Here is a 14,822-nt window from a genome sequence, read left to right on the forward strand (position 1 = left end):
CAGAGGCTCTACATGTATCTAGGAGGGAAAGGTGTACGGAACAGGTCTGTTAAGATGCTGTAACAACATACCACAAGCTGGGGAGCTTCAAACAACATTTATTGTCACAGTTCTTGAGGCTCATAGAGGTCCAAAATCAAAGTACCAACAGCCATGCATCTTCTAAAATCCTTGGGGAGAATCCTTCCTTGCTTCTCTTAGCTTCCAGTGTTTGCTGGTGATTCTGAGCATTTCTTTTCTTTTTTTTCTTTTTTTTAAGATTCCAATTATTTATTTCAAAGAGAGAGAACACAAGCAGGGTGAGGGGCAGAGGGAGAAGCAGACTCCCCACTGAGCAGGGAGGCCAATATGGGGCTCAGTCCCAGGACCCTGGCATCATGACCTGAGCCAAAGGCAAATACTTCACCAACTGAGCCACCCAGGTGCCCTGATTCTGGGCATTTCTTGATATGCAAATCCATCGCTCCAATCTCTGCCTTAACCATCAAAGGGTCAGCTTCTCCCTGTGTCTCTCTCTCTCTTCTTCTTACAAGGACACCAGCCATATTGGATTTAGAGCCCACCTTAACTCCAGTATGATGTTTCTTAACTTACCTGGTTCTATCTGCAACCACCCTATTTCCAAATAAGATCACATTCTGAGGTACTAGAATTTAGAACATCAACATATTTTTTTGAGGGACATAATTTAATGCACATAAAATTTGGGTAGCTAGATCCATCTGTCCAACCATTCCCCTGTGTGCCAACATCATTCTCCTGCTCTCTAGTATGACCGGACAAAATCGAACAAGATCAGATATTTCCATCGAACCCTGAAAAGCAAGAGCATTTCAGTTACATGTTAATCCTGTTGATTTACATTTATCCTTTCAACAGAAATATGGAGCACTTTTCTGTACCAAGCTCTAAGTGGTCCCTGCCTTCATGGTGCTTATAGCATAGTTGGGACAGTTTCATTCAGTAAGCCCATGCATGAACGCCAAGAAAGGGAGAGCTCAGGGCATCATGGAGGCATGGAATGGGGATGTCGCTGCATCTTAGGACAGCTAGAAAAGGCCACCCTGGTAAGTAAGCTTGGGCTGAGACCTGAAGGAATAGTTAGCTATTGTCCTACTAAGAGGCAGGGAATCCTGTTTTAGAAATGATGCAAGTAAATTAAAATAACTGTCAAAAATAAAATTCAGTGTGTAAACAAAAGAGATACTTCTTTGGGGCATCCAGGTGGCTCAGTCAGTGAAGCACCCAACTCTTGCTTTCCGGTCAGGTCATGATCTCAGTTGTGCGTTTGAGCCCCAGGTTGGGCTTGCACCCAGCAGGGAGTCTACTTGTCCCTCTCCCTCTGCTCCTCCCCCCCAATTCATTCTCTCTTTCTGTCAAATAAATAAATACAATATTTTTTTTAAAAAAGAGAAAGAGATGCTTCTTTCTCTCTTGGGTGACAGTCCCCATAAGAGATGCGGGACTCCCCATGGCTCTGTATTGAAAGAAACACAGAAGGCTGGGTTTTGTTACTCAGCTCTCCCTCAAATGTACCCTCCTCCCCAGGGATAAAGAAAGCTTCCAGCACATCTACACATCAGCCTGAGGGAGAGAGAAGGAGAAAGAGCGGGCACACCCCTTTCCTTTTAAGGGAAAAAAACAGAAATTGCTTCACTTTTCTTATATCCCAATGACCAGCTCCAGTCACCGGGTTCATGAGCTCCAGGGGAGGCCCGGAATGCAGTCTCTAACCTGACCGCCACGCATCCAATTAGGGCTTCTAATACTGAACAAAAGCAAAGCATAAGTATCAGGAGGACAGCCAGCAGCCATACCATGCTCTCAGACAGGAGAGCAACCGAAGACTCCTTCCCTCTAGGACTGTGCTCTCACAGTAGCCCCTGGCTGTGTGTGGCTCCTAAACATCTAAAATGTAGCAGATCAAGTGGAAATGAGGTGTCAATATAGAGCACAAACCAATTACAAAGACTGAGTGTCGATTCATATGTTTATAAACTGGAGTGAATACAATTTATTACCAAAATTAGTTTCATCTGCTGCTTTTTCACTCTCCTCCTGTGGGTACCAGAACATTCTAAGTGACCTATGTGGCTCTCCTTTTCTTTCTTATTGGACAGCACTGCTCTGGAATCTTACAGTGTAGCAAGGGAGAGGAATGTAAACAGAGTTCAGAGTGGGGCAAGGAGGAGAAAGAGCCAAGGACTCCGGGGAAGGGTCACCTCCTGCTTCAAGCCCGGATGCTAAAACTGTAAGAATTGCTTTCAGATGCAAATGAGGAAAGAGGAGAGTCCACAGAGTGGAGAGAGAGTGAGCAGAGAAGGTTGGAGCAGGGTAGTACGGGGAGGGAGGGAAGTGGCTGAGGCAGAGCCTAGACACAGATCCTCCGAGTCCACCAGAAGCTGAACGTTCTTCAAATACATCTCAGCTTTCTCGTGTGTGCTACTGGAAGCTCTCCAGCCCGTTTCCTCTCCATCTTTCAGAGCATCCTCGTATCGCTTAAATCGGATGATACGTGTAGAGCCCTAACATGATGTCGGCACGTTATGATCCCATCTCATTACTGAATGATGAACCAGTAGATGAAAAAACTAGAAATTCAGCTCAACCTGATGCCTCCATGTACAAGCAGATGTCAAATATTTTGATTGTCGACCAAGAAAGAATTCGCTGGAAACTAAAGCAAAGAGGCTTTTATTTGGGTTAGAATGGCCATTCAGGACACACAGATTAGCTTGAAATCTGAACTGTGTTTCGAAGAGGACCAAGAGGGACCGATGACAAAGGTCCTGAGAGCAGTTCTCATTCAGGTCCTCTGTGCAAAGCAGGGATTGAACCACTCACCAGGGTGGGTCGAGCTGATATGCAGACGGATGAGGGACTGAAGTCGGCTACACTGGATGGGCTCCTTTCAAAGTGGGGACGCAGACAGTCCAGGGGCTTGGTGAAGAGGGAGTTGAGCAAAACCATGAACCCTGACCCCACTGGGCGGAGTGGCTGGGCGTAGAGGTGAGCTGAGAGTTGGCAGACTGTGACTGAGTCCCAGAGGAGGACTTTCCTTTCCACAGTCTCTCTCCCGTGAATCTCTGGAGTGCATTTTCTCTGCCACCTGGGTGGCTTTTACTCTGTGTGTGTGTGTGTGTGCATGCACGCATTTTTGCAAACTGCAAAGTAGTTATGAAAGTTTAAAATTTTCTATTAAATCTGGCCTAAAACTAAGTATAGGCTGCGTCGGCAAACATGCATTAAATCAGACAGTGCTGTCAAAAATTATTTTTCCATCTCTGTCTCCATGATCGGGGGAGAAGCATTTGTTTGGTTCTGTGGGTGGACCCTTCGCCGCGCTACGAACAGTTGATTGAGTGACTCTGCCTCCCCAGGCTCTTGTCTTGTCTTCCAAGTGAGCCCTGTGTTCTTGCCTTCAGGCTGTCATTTCATTAGTCACTTACATATGGCATTTTGAAGGCATGCTAATTGAGGGACTTTACTGCTGGCTTCTAACTAATCATTCTGACAGAAACCGTCTCCTCTGCGAAGGAGGAGGTGGAGCCCACACGCTTTTGCTTCTCCGTGAACGTGTACCACTCGGTCTCACCCCAAGACGTTACAGGCAGAGTCAACCCCAAAAAAGACGTGCGACAAAGTTATCAGTGTCCCTCCGCAGCCCTTCCTGCATGTCCTCTAGAGAGAGGACCTGCCGCCTCCTTCTTCACTGTAATAGACTACTCTGTCCTGCATTCCTCCTTGGTCCTTTTACTTGTCTGTCTATCCATTATCAAGTGAGGAAACCCTGAGCTACGCAGCGAGTGGCTTCTCTCGGGAGAGGGACAATACGGTGACGGTGAGGAACTAGGGCTCTGGGGCCAGACTTCTTCTGGAGCTTGAATTGCAGCTCCGCCACTTGCTAGATGCCTGATGCGGGGCAAATCGCTTAAACCTCTCTGAGGACGGGTGTTTTCATTGGTCAAAGGGGATAACAATGGGACCAGCCTCACTGGGCCACTTTGAAGTCATGTCTTCAGCCAGTGCTCCAGTCCTGCTAGGGGAGAACACTGAGGCACAGAGAGACTGAAGGATGTCCCAAGTCTTCACCCTAGTGCACTGTTCCCCGAGAGCATCTGTTTCTCAAATTCACACCGCACAGTTGGAACTCTGCTCCCTTTGCAGCAATGGAAACCATTCTTCCACCAGTCTAGTAGAGTCAGCCCAAAATGACCCCTTGATGTTCTCTCACGTCCTCTATCTGGTTCACAGAGCTCTCCTGAAAGCCTGGGGCAAGGAAGTCCATGTGTCACCTGGCCAAGTCCTGGAGCCGCCCACCCAACATGCATGGAAAACTAAAAGGACCAAATCACTTCACAGACTTAGTAATGGGCCACATACCTCTCAGTGTTTGACTCAATAATGACACCTAAACATAGCCAATGACATCTCTCAAAAGGGAAGAGATCTGCATAGAGAAACAGACCCGCAGATTCCTGCAATGTGAGTTCTTTGTACCAAGAAACCAGCCCAAATGTAGTTCTCTCCAACGGGCACACATCTCCGTAGTCTTCATGGCCATGGACACTCCTTGTTTCTGTCTGTTTCTCTCCTCCCTTCAACCGGACTAGAGGAAGTAAATATTTTTGTCATTGTATGGTAATTGCTGGCCTCTGGTTCTCTTGATGCTACATTAAGTTGGAATTTTGAACAGCTACCTTCTTTCTGGGGCTTAATGCCACAACAGTAACAGATGGGTGAACAGAACTGAGGAGGTTCTGAGGGAATTGGATGCCCAGCTTAAAGTAATTGGAAGCAGTATGGCAGGAGCCATTGGAACTCGAATGAATCCAGAACTTGGTGTTAGCATAATCAGCATCAAGCAAAGAAGTGGGGAGTTCCTGCAGAGCCTGGAGGGAAGCCTGCCTGTAATGGTGTGGGTTTTAAAAGCTTTTCTTTCCCTTGAAAACACTGTCATCCTTGGGCTAATAAACCAAATCTTGACAACAAGATTTTGTCTTTCAACAAGGAAATATGCCAGAAATGTCATAATAACGACAGTCTAGGAATCTCTGCATTCATAATTCATAGATTTGATACCTACAAGGATAAAAAATATATATGTGTAATAAACATCGTTAGTATTATATAGCCCATTTTAAAATAGAGCCATTTATTTTTTTATGATTACGCTGTCCTGTTTTTTTTTTTGTATGACTATAGTCACTTTACTGACAAACTAAAGTACAAAAAGTATAAATAACCTAAGTTCCTTTTCTGAAAGGAAGGTAAGAAAGAAGGAAGCAATAAGGGACAATAAAATGTGTGTTGGAAATGAGTGTACCGAAAGTGGTTTCGATTTTTAAAATCCTTTTTGGATAGTGTGTTAATTTTTAAAGCCCTCAGATCCCTTTCCTTTTCCTTCCTGTCTCCCAGCGCACTCACACCTGGACTCTGACTTTGCGGTGACTCAGGTGATCACCCAGAGCTAACTAATGGCCTCTTCCTTGCTGAGGGACTGCCTTCCCCTTCCATCCACCCCAACGTCCCTTCAACATTCAGTTTCCTCCTATATTTTCACTTTTTATTCTTATTTGCATAGTCCGCCTTCTTTTATCTCTCGGGGTTCACTGTCAAAAATTCCTCCTTGGTCTCCACTCTTTTCTCTATTCCTTCCTGAACATGCCTTGAATTCTGTTGAAACCTTGCAGTAACCAGTGACTCCAGCAGCTCTCCCCTCACTTAAGACAAAATTCAGCGTCCTTCCCACATTCTGCAAAGACCTAAGTGATCTGACCTCCTGTCCTCGTCCCTTTCACCTCCACTTATTGGCAGTGCTCCAGCCCCACCGGCTCCCTCATGGTGTCCTTAAATGCACCAGAGCTGTCCTCTCTTTAAGGTCTTTACTCTCCCTTCCTGGAACACCTTTCTGTGATTGTTGCATGGCTTTCTAACCCTCTCTCCCCTCTGACTCTCTGTTCAGGCTTTGCCTCCCGAGACAGGTCTATCCCTTCCCCCATGGGACTCTCCCTTCCCCCATGGTGACACAGCCCAGCCCATATCCAGTCCAGTTTGCTTCATCCGATTTGTAACCAACTAGAACTAGATTATGTATCAAGTTGCCTTATTGTTTGTCTCCCCTTCCCACTATTTCCTGGAAACAGGGAACTCATCTGTTTTATTTATGGAAGTTCAGTAGGCATTCAGTAAATACTTGCTTAAAGGATGGAGATGAAGGAAGATAGGAGGGCGATGAGGAGGGGAGGAAAGGAAAGGGGAATATTATTCATTTATTGAGCATTCACACATGGACCCCTCCTAACACCAGCTGCCATGCTGGATTCAGGTTTCAGGGAAGGAAGAGTACAAACTTCTCACAGCAGGCCTTCAAGACATACTTTTTTTGAATGAATGAGACATAGGCCTAGTCCCTACCCCATAAGTAAATTACATGTATGTATGTATGTGTGTGTGTGTGTGTGTGTGTGTGTATATATATCTGTGTGTGTATGTGTGTGTGTATATATATGTGTATATATATATATATATATATCACATTAGTGGTCAATACTTAATATTATTCAACTAACCTTTGTTTGTAGTTGTGAGCCTAAAGCATTGTTTTACCTAAGTAACCATCAAAACCTGAGTAAGATGCACTATAAAATCATAGAACGTCAGAATATAGTCTAAAATCCTTTTGCTGGCCTTCCGGGCCTGTGTCAGTGCCTTCTCAGCACACGCCCTTTGTTCCGGAAGCTTCCTTCCCCATGAGCGTCTGTTGTGTGGTTGGCTCGGGGGTGACTGGGCGGCAGCAGGGAAGAGGAGATGGCCAGTGGGCTCTGATGTCAGGCAGACCTGGGTGAGGGTCCCCAGCCCTTCATTCAGCAGCTGTATCACTGGTGCTCTGTGCCCCATCGTCTTCCTCTGTGAAAGAGCCAAGCGGCAGTCCTCAACTCAGAAGTGCCTTGAGGATTAAACATTCCCCACATACAGCCCTTCACACATGCTTGCCACCGCCAACGGTCCATAAACATCAGCCCTTGTTCCTGCCATTGCCCCTCACCCAGAATATCCTCCTCCTTCCCTGTCACTTAATTATCCGCACCCCTTCGTCACCAGCGCCCCGGGCCTCCGTGAAGCTGACCTCCACCTCCTCTGAGCTGTTACTTACACACTGATGTTTATTGTTTTAAATATGAGCTCTCCTTAATCCAGCTAGAAGTTCTCGAGGGGAAAATCAGGTCATGGTAGCAGAGTGCAGTTTCTCCAAAAATCCTTTGATTGATGAGAAGTGCGTGTTCTAACGTTGAGAATTTGAAGGCAGAGTTTGTGCTGCTTGGTGCTTTAAATTCATATGAAATATGTCTGTAATGTTATATAAACTCTGGACTCCTACCTTTAATCAAAGTCTTAATCATAATGAGCAGCATTTATGAAAGGGCAATTAACAGATTCCCAAAAGAACTGGAAATAGTAAATTGCTAATAGCATCCCTGAGGTTTCGCTTTTTGTGCCCATAAATTAAGTACTTTAATAACAGAGCCAGTGTGAACCCAAAAGGGCACGAGTTTGAGAGGCAGAGACCTACGTCTTGATTCTTGTCCTGCCAACATGTGGCCCTGGGCCACGACTTCTCTGCTCTGTGTCCTCTAGCTCATCTTGTATGCGAAAAGTTGTATTCACTTAAAGATGGTCAGAATGTGTTCCTAAATTCTCAGGGCTGCATGGATGCGTTCAACTTCATTTTCAAATGCAGTTTGAATTATTTATAAAGTATAACAGAAACAAATACACACACATTACAGAAGCTAAAATGAATGATGTTGTGTAAACTTGGACTTACGTTTTGGTTTCATGAAGAGCTTCCTGAAATTGCAAATGAGTTCTTTAAAAAACTCTACCTCAGTGCCTGGGTGGCTCAGTGGGTTAAAGCCTCTGCCTTCGGCTCAGGTCATGATCTCAGGGTCCTGGGATCGAGTCCCACATCGGGTTCTCTGCTCAGCAGGGAGCCTGCTTCCTCCTCTCTCTCTGTCTTCCTCTGCCTACTTGTGATCTCTCTCTGTCAAATAAATAAATAAAATCTTTAAAAAAAATAAAAATAAAGAATAAAAATAAAAGAACTCTACCTATTCTGGGGCACCTGGGTGGCTCAGATGGTTAAGCATCTGCCTTCAGCTCAGGTCATGATCTCAGGGTCCTGGGAAGGTTATTGTATCAAGTGATAGGAGTATTGCTTTCTAACTAATTCATCACAGGTAGGAAGCTCTGTCTCACGTATCCTGCATGGGAAATTTAGAAGCCCTCATCCTCCTTCTCAAAACATTGACCCCACCCTGCGTACATTATGGTGGCTTGGGGGAAAATGCAAGGTGGCCCGTGAATTTTAAACAAATGTATTTTAATTATGATACATAGAAATAGCCTCATTTATGACTGCATGTGTTACTGTTTACAACTTTTATATTAGGAAACCAGCCTGGTGTGAGTGTTCGTGTTGTCCATTATAGAATGCACACGAGAGCAGGAATTAATTAGAAAGAGGGAAATAGGGAAACAGGACACGGGCTTTATTTGAAAGAAAGAATTAATGGGGAAATTACAAGAATTAGCTGATGGAGATACCTTTACACAATTTTCATCATCCACCAAGCACTAGTATAACTAGGAAATAAAAAGTGCTCTCTGCCTACCTCTCCTAACCTACTGAACTCAGTCAAATTTATTTCATGAAAAGACCTGAGGCTGTAGTCATTTGAGTGGCTAACTCAGTTTATAATAGACTTCCAAAAACATTAACAGATTTGTTAGAGCATAAAGGTTGATCTACTGAAAATGTCATACTCGCCTATGCAAATTTGTTCTTAAAGCCTGGATTTGGCAAATGTGCGTGTCCTGGTGAAATTACCCATAAGCCAGTCTAGTGGGTTCTTTTCCCATTTGTGCTAGTAATGGCCTGAGTTTTCCCTCAAGGAGAGAAAGAAACAGTCAGATCCAAGGAACCGGTTGGCCATGGAACCAAGCAGCCAGGAGCAGAAAGCCTTGTGTCAGACCAGTGGTCCTCGGTTGTGGCCATTCTGTCTCCCAGAAGACATCTGCAGAGACGCTGCTGGCTGGAATCTAGTGGGTAGAGGCCAGGGATGCTGCTGAACCTCTTGCCATGTACAGGACCTCTCCCACAGAGAAGACTTGTCCTCCCCCATTACTGGTGCTAACGTTGAGAAGCCCTGGGCCGAGCCTCCTGCGTCCTGGTCTGACTGTCTCTGTCCCACCAGCCTGTTTGGGAAAGCTGCCTGAGCTTCACGGACCCCAGTCATCTCATCTCTGAAAGGAGCAAACCCCAAGACTATCTCACACGCCAGGGTTATTCTGACAGTCAGACTGACCGATGTCTCCTTGAGCCTTCAGGATGCTTACAGCTCAACCTGTAACGTGCTCAGGGCCTATCAGTCAGTATCGGTGATGATAAGAATGATACAAATAACAAGGACAAAGCCATTCTGCAGATCTGCTGAAGACCTGGGGCTTTACAGTGTTTTCAGCATCGCAACAGGATTGTAGTTTGAAAGCCAATTACAGGCATTCAGAAAATGGCCATGTGCTAGAGCCAGGAAACTTTTCTTCACTAAAATCCTGCTGTGACCTTAATATGCCACTCCCAAGCCCTATGGGGTGAGTAAAAGAGGTCACAATGAGTAATAGCCTGTTTGAACTACTGATGCGCCACCTATGGGAGGGGAGAGAAACATTAATGTGCGTGTCACCTTCAGGGCTGTGATGCTTGAGGGGAGGATAGAATTGTAGCTTGTTAAAGATTAGTGGATTCCGTGGACGTTCCACGGGTTTCTGTGCTGAAAATTAATGCAAGTCCATATGCTATTGGCTGTTACCCCTTCCCTAACCTTCTAGAAGAAGCCTGACAGGATGCTGAGGCAAGCACCCTGGGGCTAATTAGTACTTAGGCATGACAAATCTTTCAACCACACTGGAGCTTTACCATGGTTTTCAGGGGAAGCTGGAATGGAGCCCTCGGAAACATTTGTACAACTCTTAACAAGTGCTTCGGAGTAGATCTTAAAAAACAAAGCCAGTCCAGGCAATTAATACACAGCTCTGAAAATACCTCTGTGTCACATAACTCTCAGCGTCTCTGGGTTTGGTTTGGTTTCGTCTTGTTGAAAACCAAATTATCGATGGTCACAAATCAGAAATACCGTTTACCTGCTGAACATGTAGAAACTGCGGACAACCCCATGAACGTTGTTGGTCTCTAGCATTCCCTCACGAAACCAAATTCACTCTCAAACTTTCGAAGAAGCCGAAGGAGAACAAACGATGCTGAAATGCCAGACTCTGTGATTACATTCAGTGAAGGTGCTACGGACGCCTCTGGAAATTCTCAGAAACTATAAAACATTAAATATGCCACTTACTGGAAATCTAAACTCAAATACTGAAAGTGCTTATGAAAGTCATATTATAAAGCTGTTGTAAGATTGCCTTTTGTTTTAATACCAAAAAGTTGTGGAAGTCCTCTGCGAAACGCTTATGAAAATTCGATTAACCTTTGTGGGGATAAAAGCCAGAAACACTGCCAGAACTAAAATCATTATCCCCATCCTGGCCTCATGGTCAAGGAGAGCCAAGTACTCAAACTAAGTCAAATACTCTACAATCAGACTAACTTGCAGGGAATTAATGGCATCACAGAAGGCATTCTTCATGCTTCCCTGCCTCTGTGATGTGCAGTTGTATCCTATCCAAATTTTTTCCTAAGATATCCAAAATTAGATAAAGAAAACAGGTATTTAAAAGCCGTTCTCACGCTAGCTAATCTTTCTGATGGCTAACTTTCTCTCTTAAAATACTCATCCATATTATTCACTTATATACTCATGTTTGTATCAGTAACTATTGTTTTCTTGACCTAAATAGTTAGGGACAATGTCAAATTCCTCTATGAGGTCCTTGAAGGAAATTATTTTGATCCTAACATAAGCTAATAGCATCCTGACAAATATTCTTTGAACAGTCAACATTAGGCAGTAGTTAGGAAATGTTATGTCATAAACTTCCTAAAATGACTACTTGACCCATGAAACTTTAATTTATAATTTGACATGAATCTAGTTGGGAAACATGAGTTAAATGCTTGTTTTTGTTTCATGTTATTATCTCTTTAACTATACAGTTTACAAAAATGGGTGTGTTTGTCCGTTTTAATTGGGGTAAAGTATTTCTTTGAAAATCACCTACCTTTTCTGGTAGGTGAGCCTGGGTGGTTCACTGGGTTAAAGCCTCTGCCTTCAGGTCAGGTCATGGTCCCAGGGTCCTTGGATCGAGCCCCACCTTGGGCTTTCTGCTCAGCAGGGAGTCTGCTTCCCTTCTCTCTCTACCTGTCAAATAAAGAAATAAAATCTTTAAAACAAAAAAAAAAAAGAAGAGGAAGAAAGAAAGAAAATCACCTACCTTTTCCATTTTAAGTGCCTGCTGAATCCATCCCTGGTAAATTATGATATTGTTGCACTTTCTTTCAAAATGAACATATTAATTTACCAGAGTCCCACTAATTTTCTAAAGGAACTATAACAAACTGTATTATTTTTTCCTTCTTTTCCCCCCTTCCTTGGTTCCCTTCTTTGAAAAGTTACCCAAACTATGTTTTTATGAAAAGAGAAGAAAACGGCATAGGATTTGAGCTATTTCACTCATGTGTTCTAGGGTATAACAATAACAAAGAGATCAAATAGAATGATAGATTTCAGATCCTAAAATGCATAGTTAAGTGACAGCTGCCTTTTGTAAAAACCTAATCCACTGCCTATACTGTTTTGAGCCCAGATTTTCTTATCCCTTTCCTGAAGCTTCTGTTACCCCATGAATGCTCCCTTCCCAGGGGGTCAAGTAGAAGGAACTATTAGGTAGGAAGAGGATAGGAATTCTCAAAGAAAAATGTTGTGATTTTCATTGGATGAGCCTTTCTTGACAATGGCTTTCATACCTTTTGTATAGCTTTTAAGGAATACATTCAAAATCTTTCGGTAGTGGTATGAATGTATTTGTTCAAGACACTGCCTTGACTGGAATATTCAAATATTCTTTGTGGCTTATCAAGTAGAAGGGCAGTGATGACCTGCTTCTTCACACTGCTGCTATGAGCAAGTAGGCTCCGTCCCTTTCCCCAGGACCCCCACTTAGTTGTTCTGGATTGCTCATTCCCATGTCTGGTTACCATGGAGAAAGCTGCACCATCAGTTTGTTTCCAGTTACCAAGTGGTTGTTAGTGCATTGCTTATGAAAATGGTTTTTCTAATGCTAATTAGTTATAGCAATGAAATTAAAAGCTGTGCCTGCTTTTCTTTATTGATACTCTTTCAGATAAAGGATTGAAATTACTAATTATACTTTCTGGCAAAAGAAAGCGTTCACTTAGTATGTAATGAGTTTGGTTTTAACTCTTTTCTTACCTTCTATTGAGGACTCTTGGTTATGTGGTTTTCTACAAAGGATTCAGTATGCCCTAAGTCTCCTCTGCTTCCTGGAATGGTATGTTTGTCTTCTTCTGCCCGAAATCCCAGATCCATCGAGCTGCAAGAGACCCATTATAGCAGTGTTCATAATACTAGTATAATCAAATTCTGCTTCTGATATTTACCAACTCTGTGATTGCTAGCAAAGTGCTTAGGCTCTCAATGTCCTCATATGTGAAATAAAGGAATTAGGACCCAGTTTTTCAGGATTATTATGAGGTAAAATGGGAACATCAGGCTAGCTTCATGGGCATGTGACCCTGCTGGGCTCCTACGTGGTTGTCACCATCTTGAAATGCTAAGTAATTTTCAAACTAGAGCTCTGCATTGGGCTCTGCAAGGAATAGTTAGGATAAGCTAGGCTCTGCTGCAGTAACGATAAATTCCCCCAAATCCCAGTGGCTTAACAGAACCAAAGGTTTTCTTACTCATGCTACCTGTCCAGCACACATCCCAGGGATGCTTCACACATCCTCATCATTCAGAGACACAGATACAAGGAGTCGCATTTTGACTTGAACCACTGCACCAAAGGAAAAAGCACAAAGAGAATTGTGCACCAGTCCTTAAAGTTCCTACTCCTTTGTCCACACTTGTCTGTCCAGAGCAAATCACACGGCCTGTCTAATGTTAAGGGAGTAGGAAATGCTTTCCTTCCATGCACCTGGACAGCAGAGCTGGAGTAGTTGGTAAATAGAACCAACACTATCACGGGACCATGGAGTGCCCACCAACACCTGCTGTTCACAACCCACCCTCGAGAGTGGTACATTTTAAGAGTTCAGATTTCTCCTAAAACCAGCCCAAACCAATTGCCTGCAAGTAAGATTTCTCTTTTAAGAGAAATCCTAATTCTCTTATTTTCCAACCAGCACAAGATTCCTTGACTGTCATCCTCCCTGGGGAGGGAGCATATGCTGAGAAAGTTAATGTTGCAGCATCAGGATTAAATCCTTCCTCTCCGAATTAAAATACTTAAAGCAGCACTGCCGATTCCTTCATTGCATTTTCTCAAAATTAAAATGGCATTGCTGTTTGTCTGTGATGTAACACATTCAGACAAGGTGAAAAGGTATGACGTTAATGTGCAAAGTAGGAATCCCACGACTCATTACTACTTTTTTTTGTCTTTCTAGACATTTTAGGATACACACCCACACTTGAAAAACTTTTAAATATTATTATATTTATATATTATATGTATTATTATACATACTAATATTGTATTATTATACATACTAATTTGTACATAGTAGTTTTATTAAATGCTGTTTCATGCACATACGTGTAATACATATAGTTATAATAATATTATTTTTTTAATTTCATCATTGTGATAATCACCTGATATGCAATCAAATGGTATACATGAGGATTTGTTACTCTTGTCCTCCAGTCTCCAGTTACAGATTCTAGAGCTAACCACTCAGTGGTTGTTCTCATTCCAGAAATGCTCTGCACATATATGCAAATACATGTATTTTTAATTTTCTACCCAAATTATTGCATTTTATATATAAATTGTTTTTATTGCTGTACATTGTTCCACTTTATGACTATATCATAATTTGTTGTAAATGAACTACCTATAGATGGGCTTTAAACTTCTTTGCTATTATAAGCAACTTTACAAAAAATTTTTTTTTGCTTAAAACTCTTAGAGTTTACCTGGTTATTCTCTTAGAATACATTTACAGGAGTAAAATCCTGTTGCTGATTATTAAAGATTATTCCAAATTTTTATTATACCTAATGGCTATATCTGTATCATTGTATTTATGTATCTGTATATCTACATAAAGCTTATTAGTTGCTTATTTGATAATTTGTCCAGGAATTTTTGAAGAGGCCGCTTACCAGCCATTTCGAGGAGTATATGAAATAATCCTTTCAAAAGTATTTTGTAGGGGTGCCTTCGGTGGCTCAGCAGGTTAAGCGTTTGACTCTTGATTTCAGCTGAAATCATGATCTCAGTGTTGTGAGATAAAGCCCCCCATCGGGCTCTGTGCTAGGCACGGACCTGCTTAAGATTCTTTCTCTCCAGAGAAGGGAGTTGAGGGAAATTGGAAGGGGAGATGAACCATGAGAGACTATGGACTCTGAAAACCAACCTGAGGGTCCTGAAGGGGCGAGGGGTGGGAGGTTGGGGGAACCAGGTGGTGGGTATTATGGAGGGCATGTATTGCATGGAGCACTGGGTGTGGTGCAAAAACAATGAATACTGTTACGCTGAAAAGAAATTAAAAAAAAAAGATTCTTTCTCTCCCTCTCCCCTAAAAAAAAAAAAAAGTATTTCATAAATTATAGTAT

At 42.9% G+C, this 14,822-nt stretch overlaps 1 protein-coding gene across 3 annotated transcripts in view; it reads left to right on the top strand.

Annotated features, from left to right (window-relative positions):
* Nucleotides 1-14,822, top strand: part of PRKN (parkin RBR E3 ubiquitin protein ligase) — a 1,331,354-nt gene that overhangs the window by 1,200,945 nt on the left and 115,587 nt on the right. The gene's annotated exons all lie outside the window — the stretch shown is intronic.

Source organism: Meles meles, chromosome 5 (genome assembly GCF_922984935.1).
Source record: "Meles meles chromosome 5, mMelMel3.1 paternal haplotype, whole genome shotgun sequence".
NCBI classification, from domain to species: Eukaryota; Metazoa; Chordata; class Mammalia; order Carnivora; family Mustelidae; genus Meles; species Meles meles.